Source organism: Paroedura picta, chromosome 5 (assembly GCF_049243985.1).
Source record: "Paroedura picta isolate Pp20150507F chromosome 5, Ppicta_v3.0, whole genome shotgun sequence".
Taxonomy (NCBI): domain Eukaryota; kingdom Metazoa; phylum Chordata; class Lepidosauria; order Squamata; family Gekkonidae; genus Paroedura; species Paroedura picta.
Window position 1 is genome coordinate 47,697,828 of NC_135373.1, and position 13,206 is coordinate 47,711,033.

Consider the following 13,206-nt stretch of genomic DNA (forward strand, 5'->3'; position numbering starts at 1 on the left):
AGGCAATTAGGTACTCCCTTGGGTCCTCTTGGCATAGGTAAGCGGGTGCAGCAAGAGCAGCCACCAGCAGGAGAGGCCGTGGAAGTGACTGCTTGTCAGAACAAACAATGGGGTGTAGATTGGTCTCTCTGCATCTCTGGGGGGAGGGGGGGGCACAGTTTGTAACCTGCCAGCCATGGGTAGGCAAGGACAAACCAACCCTTGAATTTACTCGACTCACTTCAGCCATCCTTTGAGAAATGCAAATAAGTCTATCAAGAGACAACCGCAGGGTCAAGCTTCCCTTCCCCCTCCAAGCAGGGAACAGAGATGTGGAGGTATTAAGTATTAGGATGACTTGAGAAAGAAACTGCTGGAGAGATCAGGAAAAGATTGACATGGTCAGTGGATGAGAAAAGAGATATTTTTTTAAAAACTTCCAGGGAGCAAGAAGGAAGGCCTCTTTGGTGCTGATCCCATCAAAGCAGACAGAACTCTTAACTGTGGTCAGGAGGTAGCAGCCATTGCCATGTGCTGGCCTGAACACCGGAAGGAAGCTTAAAGGAAACAGAACGCCTGAAGAAATCTGTAACTTTCTAAGCTACGGAGCCTGCCTTTTATTTATTTATTGCATCTGTATACTGCCCTCCCCTTAGGCTCAGGGCGGTTCACATGGAGAATAAAGAACAAAACAACGGACTCGGTTGTGTCTTAAGTAAAATATAGCAATAGTAATAATGATAACAACAGAGAATGATGTGTTTAACAGAACAACCATCTAACACAGGAGTAGTCAAACTGCAGCCCTCCAGATGTTCATGGACTACAATTCCCATGAGCCGCCTGCCAGCAAATGCTGGCAGGGGGCTCATGGGAATTGTAGTCCGTGGACATCTGGAGGGCCACAGTTTGACTACCCCTGATCTAACAGGTTCATGGTTCAGTTCAGGCACGTGGATTCCTGGGAGGGAGGTTCAGGGGCCCAGCGCTGGCTCTGTCCACATTTGCACCAACTCTCTCCCTCCCTCCATAGCCATCCCCTCTAACCAGCAGAAAGTTACTTTTAAAAACCTCCATATTGTTACAATGATCCTTCTGTCCAGTTCTATGAATCCTCAGCTTTCGATTAAGAGCAAAGACTGTCCCCAGCCCTTTTCTCTATGAAATACCCTTCCCCTTATTTCTATAACAAAAGGGACTATAGACAGCTTTCAAAAAAAATGAAAACTGAAAGCCGTGGAAGCTGACAAGATAGTGCGACAACAATGTCAAATTGCCAGTTTTCTGAAAAGAAAAAGCCCATGGTCCCTTGTGGAAAATGTCTGTTCCAGTGTCGTGGGCAGGACTACTACAAAGAAACCTGCAAAGGGGAAAGTCCCTTGTCCCTTGTGCCATATCAGTAATGGGGCAAGCACACAACTCCTCTCTGTGCAGAAAAAGTGACAGTATGCAATTCAAACCAACCACTGGCACTGAAAACACAGGCCTCATTTTAAGGTACCTTCTTGACTTGTTTTCCAGAAGCTCTGCCTCTTGAAAACAGCTGATGTAGAGACAGGAAGTGGGGGGGGGGGGAAGGATGCTGGGTGATGCTGTCCAAGCAACCCATGGAACATGACAAGCAGGAATATCCCTCACGATTCAGATGGGTGCTCTTCAAATTAACCCAGCCCACCAGGCAGATTTAGCATCACCGACAGCACCCACTTTGAGGTTCTGCCATCAGGCAAACACCACTCCATACGATTCATTCGTGCGTTCTTCAGTTTAAAAGGCAGGTGATTCAATCAAAAGGCCTTAATCAAGTCGCCTTTTCACTGGTCAGCATCAATACTGTCTTGTTGTTTGTTGTTATGTGCGAAGTCGTGTCCGACCCATCGCGACCCCATGGACAATGATCCTCCAGGCCCTCCTGTCCTCCACCATTCCCCGGAGTCCACCCAAGTTTGCACCTACTGCTTCAGTGACTCCATCCATCCACCTCATTCTCTGTCGTCCCCTTCTTCTTTTGCCCTTGATCTCTCCCAGCATTAGGCTCTTCTCCAGGGAGTCCTTCCTTCTCATGAGGTGGCCAAAATATTTGAGTTTCATCTTCAGGATCTGGCCTTCTAAAGAGCAGTCCGGGCTGATCTCCTCTAGGACTGACCAGTTTGTTCGCCTTGCAGTCCAAGGGACTCGCAAGAGTCTTCTCCAGCACCAGAGTTCAAAAGCCTCAATTCTTTGACGCTCGGCCTTCCTTATGGTCCAACTTTCGCAGCCATACATTGCAACTGGGAAGACCATAGCCTTGACTAAACGCACTTTTGTTGGCAGGGTGATGTCTCTGCTTTTTAGGATGCTGTCTAGATTTGCCATAGCTTTCCTCCCCAGGAGCAAGCGTCTTTTAATTTCTTTGCTGCAGTCCCCATCTGCAGTGATCTTGGAGCCCAGGAAAATAAAATCTGTCACTATCTCCATTTCTTCCCCTTCTATTTGCCAGGAATTGAGAGGGCCGGATGCCATGATCTTTGTTTTCTTGATGTTGAGTTTCAAGCCAACTTTGGCACTCTCCTCCTTCACCCGCATCAACAGGCTCTTTAGTTCCTCTTCACTTTCTGCCATTAGAGTGGTATCATCTGCATATCTGAGGTTGTTGATATTTCTCCCTGCAATCTTGATCCCAATTTGTGACTCCTCTAATCCCGCATTTCTCATGATGTGCTCTGCATACAAGTTAAATAGGCAAGGCGACAGTATACAGCCTTGCCGAACTCCTTTCTCAATTTTGAACCAGTCAGTGATTCCATGTTCAGTTCTCACTGTTGCTTCTTGACCTGCATATAAATTTCTCAAGAGACAAATAAGATGCTCTGGTATTCCCATCTCTTTAAGAACTTGCCACAATTTGTTGTGCTCCACACAATCAAAGGCTTTAGCATAGTCAATAAAGCAGAAGTAGACGTTCTTCTGGTACTCCCTAGCTTTCTCCATGATCCAGCGTATGTTGGCAATTTGATCTCTAGTTCCTCTGCCTCTTCGAAATCCTGCCTGTACTTCTGGAAGTTCTCGGTCCACATATTGCTGGAGCCTAGCTTGTAGGATTTTGAGCATAACTTTGCTAGCATGAGAAATTAGTGCGATGGTGCGGTAGTTTGAACATTCTTTGGCATTGCCCTTCTTTGGGATTGGAATGTAAACTGACCTTTTCCAATCCTGTGGCCATTGTTGAGTTTTCCAAATTTGCTGGCATATTGAGTGTAGCACTTTTACTGCATCGTCCTTTACGATTTTGAATAGTTCAACTGGAATGCTGTCACTACCACTAGCTTTATTGTTGCTCAGACTTCCTAAGGCCCATTTGACTTCACATTCCAGGATGTCTGGCTCCAGGTCAGTAACTACCCCATTGTGGTCATCAGGGATGTTAAGCTCGCTCTTGTATAGTTCTTCTGTATAATTTTGCCACCTTTGTTTGATCTCTTCTGCTTCTGTGAGGTCCCTACCATTTTGGTCCCTTATCATACCCATCTTTGCATGAAACGTTCTCTTCATATCTCCAATTTTCTTGAAAAGATCTCTGGTCCTCCCCATTCTATTGTTTTCTTCTATTTGTTTGCACTGTTCATTTAAGAAGGCATTCTTATCTCTTCTAGCTTTTCTCTGGAATTCTGCATTCAATTGGGTGTATCTTTCTCTTTCTCCCTTGCCTTTCACTTCCCTTCTCTCCTTAGCTATTTGTAAAGCTTCCTCAGACAGCCATTTTGATTTCTTGCATTTCTTTTTCTTTGGGATGGTTTTAGTTGCTACCTCTTGTACAATGTTGCGAACCTCCGTCCATAGTTCTTCAGGCACTCTGTCTATCAGATCTAATTCCTTAAATCTATTTGTCACCTCCACTGTGTATTCGTCAGGGATATGATTTAGTTCATACCTGAGTGGCCTAGTGCTTTTCCCTACTTTCTTCAATTTAAGCCTAAATTTTGCAACAAGAAGCTCATGATCTGAACCACAATCAGCTCCTGGTCTTGTTTTTATTGACTGGATAGAACTTTTCCATCTTTGGCTGCAGAGCACATAGTCAATCTGATTTCTGTGTTGACCGTCTGGTGATGTCCATGTGTAGAGTCGTCTCTTGGGTTGCTGGAAAAGAGTGTTTGCTATGACCATTGTATTCTCTTGACAAAATTCTACCAGCCTGTGCCCTGCTTCATTTTGTACTCCAAGGCCAAACTTGCCTGTTATCCCGGTTATCTTTTGGCTTCCTACTTTAGCATTCCAATCCCCCATGATGATAAGCACATCATTTTTGGGCGTTGCTTCTAGAAGGTGTTGTAGGGCTTCATAGAACTGATCAACTTCATCCTCTTCAGCAGCAGTGGTTGGGGCGTAGACCTGGATCACTGTGATGTTGAATGGTTTGCCTTGGATTCGAACTGAGATCATTCTGTCATTTTGGGGATTGTATCCCAAGACTGCTTTTCCTACTCTCTTATTGATTATGAATGCTACTCCATTTCTTCTGCGAGATTCTTGTCCACAGTAGTATACCTGATGGTCATCTGAATTAAATTCACCCATTCCTGTCCATTTTAGTTCACTGATTCCTAAAATGTCGATGTTCAGTCTTCTCATTTCTTGTTTAACCACGTCCAGCTTGCCTTGATTCATGGATCTGACGTTCCAGGTTCCTATGGAATAAAAATCTTTACAGCATCGGACTGTCTTTTCGCCACCAGTTACTTCCACAACTGAGCGTCCTTTCGGCTTTGGCCCAGCCGCTTCATTCATTCTGGCGCTACTCGTACTAGCCGTCTGCTCATCCCCAGTAGCATATTGGACACCTTCCGACCTGAGGGGCTCATCTTCCAGCGTCATATCGTTATGCCTATTGGAACTGTCCATAGAGTTTTCATGGCAAAGATACTGGAGTGGTTTGCCATTGCCTTCTCCAGTGGATCACCTTTTGTCAGAGCTCTCAGCTATGACCTGTCCGTCTTGGGTGGCCCTGCACGGCATAGCTCATAGCTTCACTGAACTACGCAAGCCCCCTTGCCACAACAAGGCAGCGATCCTTGAAGGGGGCAATACTGTCTAGGAGACCTAATTGGAGATCTCAAAAGGAGTCAACACGATGAGTACGTTTCTGATTTTTGGAGCAGCGAATCTTCCCTTGCCTTCAGAAGAATTAATGATTTTACAACGTGGCAGCTTTGCTCAAAAAGGAAGGGGGGAGGCAGCAGCTCCAGAGAGAGAAGCCACAGATGTGATATTTCCGCTTGCCAAGATCTGCCCCTGGCAAGAGCTTCACCACTCCAGCATCAGCCAATGCTGCACACTGCTCAAAACGTGTTTTCAGGCCCAAGTGCATTCATAAAGCAGGATTTAGCAAAGCTGCCTAAATCTTCTGGTTATGACCTCCTTTCGTATTAAGGAAGATCAGCCCGTCAAGCTTGCGGTGAGATCTCAGGCCTCTCAAGCCCAGCCCACCTCCCCAGGTTGTTGTGAAGAGAAAATGGAAGGGGAGCCCGTCCAGCGCCCAGAATCTCCTTGGAGGAAGAACAGGGCCAAAGCTTAACAACCAAAGTGAATAAATCAGCCTAGATGGGACTTTTAGATTTTAACATCTAGAAGGGTCTTCAAGGAAACCATTAAACATGAAGGGCAAGGGCTAAGGTCTGTCCCGTGGGGCCTAACTCTACTCCTCCTCACCCACATTTATTGCTTTGACTAGTATTCCCATTTTAATAATGGGCTTTGAAAGAGGCAGCAGGCAGGAGGGCTCCCACCCCAGCGGTCCATGCTCTGCCACAGAGTGCAGCCCTCCCACCTTTCACCTGTAGGGAAGAAGAAGAAGAAGAAGAGTTGGTTCTTATATGCCGCTTTTCCCTACCCGAAGGAGGCTCAAAGCGGCTTACAGTCGCCTTCCCTTTCCTCTCCCCACAACAGACACCCCGTGAGGTGGCTGAGGCTGAGAGAGCCCTGATATCACTGCTAGGTCAGAACACTTTTATCAGTGCCGTGGCGAGCCCAAGGTCACCCAGCTGGTTGCATGTGAGGGAGCGCAGAATCGAACCTGGCATGCCAGATTAGAAGTCCGCACTCCTAACCACTACACCAAACTGGCTCTCACTGGGAGGGAGGGCATCCAAGGTAGATGCTACATCTGCAGCATAATTGCATGGCCTACCCTGCTCACTGGTAGGGAAGAGGCTTCAGAGCACGGTGGCCCAAACATGGGGCTAGGCCACCAGGGAGGGCTACAGCACCTGTGGTGCATGGCTGCCCAGCCTCCCCTGTTTGCCAGCAGCCAAGAGGCCTCAGAACATGATGGCATGGCCACAGGGGTTGGGCTGCCAGTGCCAGCATGGTCAGCCTCCTCCCTGGCTTACATGCTTCTGGCCATTCTTCCTCCCAAGTTTCCAGAAAGGGCAGTAAAGAGGGTGGGGATGATCTGTGATTGGCCCCAAGTGAGGAATGCCCACTCCCTACTGGGGACATATCCCCACTGACAGCCAATTAGGTAGGGTATGCCTCACCCACGCATCACCAAAGCATTATTATGGGGACAGATTTGGAACAGTCCAGAAACTGACTTGAGAAAACTCATAAAGCAGCAATGCAATAGAGTAAAAACAAAACAGACCAGATTATGCATCTTGGATAACACCCTTTCAGTGTGCTTTTGCAGCTGTATGTTCCTGTGTGAAACAGGAAAATCCACTTCTAAAGAGCTTTGAAAGTGCATTATTCAATGCGTGCAGAATACAGGGTTTGGGTAGAGGATTATAACAGTCTGGCTGGTTATCAACCACTCCTGTTCACACATTTGTTCTTCAGGAGTTCATAAGTTTCTGTGGGTGAGAATTAACAGAGGCACAGAATAACAAAAGCATGGTGCCCTTGAGGACAAAGACAATAATTCTGCTGGGAAAGAAGAAGAGTTGGTTCTTATACGCTGCTTTTCTCTACCCAAAGGAGGCTCAAAGTGGCATAGTTGCCTTCCCTTTCCTCTCCCCACAACAGACACCCTGTGAGGTGGGTGAGGCTGAGAGAGCCCAGATATCACTGCTCGGTCAGAACAGCTTTAGCAGTGCCGTGGCGCGCCCAAAGTCACCCAGCTGGTTGCATGTGGGGGAGTGCAGAATCGAACCCAGCATGCCAGATTAGAAGTCCACACTCCTAACCACTACACCAAACAGGCCCCCAGGCTTTGCCCCTACAATATGCCTAGCAACTATCCTTTGGGAGGTTTCTCAATGCTCTTCAGACAAGCACCTCTCTTGCCATTGGAGGAGATCCTGCAGACAGAGCCAGACCAAGGATTTTCAGCACCCTCAGAGGGCAACTTTGTTGCTGCCACCAGCCTCCATCCCCTTCACTGTGGGGAAACAACCCCCACTCATATCACCCTGCATGGGGCTGGAAACAACCCATGCAGCATCTCCTAGCATTGTGACGTCCCCTCCAGCTTTAATGAGAAGCAACATTAACGTGTTAGGGCTATGCTTTAGCACAGTGGTCCCCAACCCCCGGTCCGGGGACCGGTGCCGGTCCGTGGATCAGTCGGTACCGGGCCGCGGCTCCTCCTTGTCCTCCCTGACTGCTGCCTCAGGGGCTGCCCTGCCACTCTGCTCCTGGCTCACCTTTGGTGCTCTCCAGTGGCTGCCATGGCTGGGGCTCCCCCTTGGCGCGGCACTGCACAGCTACTGCTGGCAGCGCCCCCCAGCGGGCAACGGGAAGTCAGGGGCACCAGCGGGAAAGCAAGTGGAGCAGGGGCTCAGGCACCGGCAGCGACATCCCTCAGCAAAAGACTACCCCCCCCCCCGAGCCTCAGTAAAATTGTCAAGCATTGACCGGTCCCCAGTGATAAAAAGGTTGGGACCACTGCTTTAGTAGACCTGCCTGAGCATTGAGATCTTAAGGAGAGAGGCTTCTTGTACCCCAATTTATATCCAGAGGACAAGGTATGCGGAAAATGCCCTTAATAGTTAGCATTATACAAGATGGTTATGCTGTCTCTCCAGCGACCTGCCATTTAGCTACTCCACTAGCGGCGCAAGGGCTGGGGGCAGGCTGGAGGGCCTTTTCTGTGGTGGCCTCCCTCTGTGGATTTTTCAGGCACTTTCATTGTATGGTTTTCGGTGCCTGATGAAAACACACCTCTGCACCCAGCCATTTAATATCTAGATTCCTCTGTGTGCTGTCCCTGCCAGGGTCTGAAGGAGTGGGCTTGCATTTAAAATGTTTTAAATATATTTTAGATTATTTTAATCTGGATTGCTGCGAGCCACCTTCGCTTCAGATGAACGTGTGGGATAAAAATTCCTATATAAATAAAAATGTTGGAAGACCTACGGTTTTACTAAAGTGACATCTTGGTCAGGGGGTGGTGGTGCAATTCCCTCCCCCCAAGCAACTAGTGGCAGGGGCACTGTGCTGCCTGCCAGAGACCTGGTCTATCTAGCCATGGCTTGCCAGCCAACAGGAGGGAGCAGGGCTGCTGGAGGCCACTGGTGGAATCCAGAGCACCACTTCCGCAAGCCGCTTGCCAGCACAGGCCTCGATGCCACGAGCAGGATGGTGGGGTGGCAGCAAGGCTGATTTCCCCCACACGCACTTTTGGTAACTGTGGCAATTGGCTATCTACGCCTCATGGCCTTGCCTACAGAATATCCCCCCCACACACACCCCCGGTAAAGATGCAACGTACCTGGGGGACAGGAAGTGTCACAATTACAACATCCAAAAGCCTTAATAAAAAGGGAAAGCGAGATGGGAGGTGGCACAAGTCGCAGAGCCCCCACCTAATGCTTGCAGCACCAAAGCCTTTTCATTAATAGAAAGCCTCAGCTCTAGCCAGGGGTAGTCAAACTGCGGCCCTCCAGATGTCCATGGACTACAATTCCCAGGAGCCCCCGCCAGCATTCGTTGGCAGAGACTTGTGGGAATTGTAGTCCATGGACATCTGGAGGGCCGCAGATTGACTACCCCTGCTAGACTCTGCGGTGACAGCCAGCTCAACAGGATCAGATGGGGCTCTGGGAGAGCCACATCCACCTCCGCCCTCTGCCAAAGAAGCCTGGTAGTGCCCTTGGGCTGGCCACCTTCTTTCCGCTTCAGTAACCTCCCAGGGCTGTCATTGGGATAAGGCGGAGGAGAGGAGAAGGTCGCGAGCTGCTTTGGGTCCCCGTAAGGGAGGAGGGAGGGATAAAGAAGACAGTAATAATGTGCTGCTAGAGTGCCCAGCCCCTTTCCCTTGAGCACAGCAAGTGTTTTGCATGAGCTGGGAGGGAGGGAGGGAGGGAGGAAGAAGGGCACCTTTTGTTCAAGCCTGCTCAGTAGAAGTGCTAATTTGGCCTCTGGGAAGGTTTTGGGGGTTTTGTTGGTCTAATTCACTGTTACAAAATTCAGTTTCGCTTCCTTTTTTGTGTCCAGTGTCATTCACGGGGCTTTTTTTCATAGGTGATATGTAACCCTGGTTATGATTGGTATGTTTGCTGTTCACCGATTTACCCCCCCCCCCCCCACACACACACCAAGGATCCTTTCAGGGTTAAAATCAGGGCAGAAATATTTAACTCCCAGCTACACAGAAAAAATGAGAGGTTAACTATTCAGCCCCAAAAGCAGTAGTCCCCAACCCTTTTATCACTGAGGACTGGTCAAATCTTGACAAATTTACTGAGGCCCGGGCGGGAGGGGCTGGTCTTTTGCCAAGGGACGTTGCTGCCGCCGCCTGAGCCCCTGCTCCACTTGCTTTTCCGCTGGCACCCCTGACTTCCTGCTGCCCACTGGAAGGCACTGCCAGCAGCAGCTGCGCAGTGCCACACCGAGGGGGAGCCCCAGCCATGGCGGCCACCGGAGAGCACCAAAGGTGAACTGGCGGCAGAGTGGCAGGGCAGCCCCCGAGGCAGCAGCAGGGGAGCAGGAGGAGGAGCCGTGGCCCGGTACCAACTGATCCCCGGACCGGGACCGGTTTCCGGACCGGGGGTTGGGGACCACTGCCCAAAAGGACAGGGAAGCCCACCACCAAAGCCTGATTAAGGATTGGGCATGCTCCATCTGGCCTTGTATCCTTTAAAAAGCTGGATGGCAGCAAGTTAGCGGCTTGCAATTTCTGCAGTGGAAACCCTAGCTTGTCAATCGTAAATAGCAAACGTCACAATTTAAATGTCAATCAGCAGCAGAGGGACAAGGGGCCTCTACCAGAAAAGATGGGCACCTCTGTACTTACTGGAGGCTGCCAAGGCACACCCAATTATATTTGTCTGCAGCTCAAAACAAAACACCCCCTCCCAAATGCCTCAATAAAGGCTGAGCATGCTCAGAGCTTTCCTGAAAGTGGCAAGGGAAGTGGGAAGAGGAGGAATCAGCCTGTTCAAGCTTTTTTTTTTTTTTGGGGGGGGGGAGCTTTCCAGAAGAGATTAAAAAAACCCTTCAGAAAAAAAACCCAAACAAATTTTAAAAACCTCACTCCCATACAGCATGGGGAAAAGGGGAAATAGCCACATCCCTACATATTACAGCCTAGATTCAGTGCTAGTGGGGCTTCCTCTCAATGGAAGATTTCCAGTCTGTAGAGTTGTGCACCCCCCCCCCCCCCAAAAAAAAAGAACCCATGGAATTTTTTAGGTTCTGGTATATTGAACCCCCAGAAGATCAATATTTTCCAATATTCTAAAATTCCCAAACCAGCATGGTATTCAGAGGTAATGGTATTTAGGTTCAGTCCCAATGGGATACAGTGGAGAATTGATCTGGGGCTCTATGGGTCTTTTTGTTTTAGCTGCTGGTGCCTCTCAATTTCCACCCCTCAGTTTCAAAAGGATTGGACCAGAGGGTCCAGTTCTATAGGCACCAAAGATGGCGTCTCCATCCTCCATTAAATTAACCATCTAATGCACCAGGAAAAGTGGGCATTTCGTAAAAGTTCATCTTCATGCCTTGTAACATCAGTGCTAAGCCCTTTGACATTAGATGTGCTGGTGACAGCATATGAGTCAATCCTATTGACAATTTGCCTATGTGACAGTGAGTTAGCAAGTTATTCTAATGGCAATCTTTGTTCCGGTAGCTCTTTGGGAACTGGCAAAGAGATTCCATGACCCACTTGCCAGGATTTCTGGCATGCCTCTAGGTGATGCACAGCTGAAGTCCTTCACTCCTCCTAGCATAAATGTCATGCGGACACCTCTGTTCAGGACTGGCAACATTCAGAAGACTGAATTGCTTCCTAATTTGACCCCAATAGTTTTCCCTTCCCCCAAAGCAGATTTAAATTGGGCTTTGTTCAAGAGGGAGATGAATTGGCTCTCCAAAGCCTTGGGAATCTTGCAGCGGCCATAGCCCCAATGGAAGAAATGACCAGCAAGGAATGGCGAGTCCCAAAGAGTTATTCCAGCAATACCGCAAAGTTAACACTTCCTAGAGCGGAAACCGCTTTCACCCAAACCCTCCTTTGCAAACAAGACTTCTTATACTCTGAGAACTGCTTGATGACTATCCAGTCTGGTTGTGTCCAGACTGATATGTCTACTGACTGGCAACAGCATTCCCTGGTTTCAGACAGAGGTCTTTTGCATCCCCTGATCCCATCTGAACCTTTTAACTGGAGGACTGAACTCAAGGCCTTCTACAAGCAAACCAGATCCTCTACCATGGAGTCATAGACCACCTCATAAAAAATCTACCAATAGCTATTAGCCTAGTACTCCATTTAGCCTACAGCAGGGGTGGCCAAACTAGCTCTCCAGTTGTCTACAGACTACAATTACCATGAGTCCCTGCCAGCATGGACAACTGGCAGGGGCTCATGGCAATTGGACCATGGAATCTGTAGAGGCTGTAGAGGCTCCATTTAACGACTGCATTTCACCCCACCTTCCTCCTAAACAGCATAGAATGGTACACACAGTTCTCCCCTTGCATCCTGACAGGCCTGTGATGTAGGTTGAACAGAGAATAACTATAACACCACAAAACATTACATCTCTGTGATCAGACACGGTCTCAAGGAATTAGTTGCTGTGGGGACCAACAGAAGGTGTTGGGGGGGGGGGCAGTTGCCAGGTTTATTTCCTGGAAATGCCAGGCTGAGCATGATTAGGAGAAAGATGCTAGACTACAAAGACAATAGGTCTGATTCATCTGTAACGTCTTGTTTTCACAGCAACACATTTCTCTTTCACAAACTCAGTGCTGGAAAGGGCAAGTTCTCCTCCTCTTCAAGTGTACTCTAAACTGGCAATGAAGGTAAAAAAAAATGTTGTCATCATTGCTCAAGTTTTACACCAGTTTTTCTTCATGCTGAAACATATATAACCCTCCCTCCATTAAAAAAACAAACAAACTTGCAAGAGCTAAAGTTCTTATCTTGAAACAATTTCAATCCTATCTTGGAGAAAGCCAACAGCATAGATGATTTTTAAAATGCAAGATAGGAGGGCACTCATGTTCCACCCATTAACTCGTGCAAGGAATGAGCAATTTATGGGATTACACGCGGGACAGGCACCCTCCCATGCCTGCTGTGCATAAGGGTTAAAGCCCGGCCTGAGGACAGGGCACAGCATGTCACGGCTCCAGTGATGTTTTTGTGTAAGAGGCTACTTTATAGCAGCTGTCCTCAATCTGCTGGCATCTGAAACACAGATATAGTTTAAAAAGGATTAGGCAGACACATGGAAGGCACTGCTAATATCCGCTGATCGAACTGGCAAGCTAAGTGGAGCCTCTGAGATTGCCAGAGAATAGGGCACAGCTATGATTATTAAGTCATCAACCTCTCTGATCGTTCCCATTGGAGACGAGATGCTTAACCGAACATAAACATGTAAGATCCCTACTGGGGCAGGGGCCCATTCTGCTCCACCAGCCTGTCTCACAGTGGCCAACCAGTTACTCTGGAGAGCCAGTAAAGGCACAGAGGCCCAAGTCTTCCTGAAGGTGCCTCCTGGACCCAGTGTTCAAAGATTTACCGCCTCTGAATGTGGAGCTTCACTTTATTCATCATGGCCCTTCTGAAGCCATCTATGGTTGTGGCCATCACTACACACCCTGGCAGCAAATTCCGTATTTTAATCTCTCAATGAGTAAGGAGGTATTTAATTTTCTTTCAACCATCCTGAGCCTGCTGCAGGGATGTGGAAAGAGAATTATTCAGGACTGAAAAATATTGGCATTTCCTAAACCCAATCCCGGTATGGTATTCAGATTTGGTAGATATGAGGGAATGCTGAATTTTTTCTG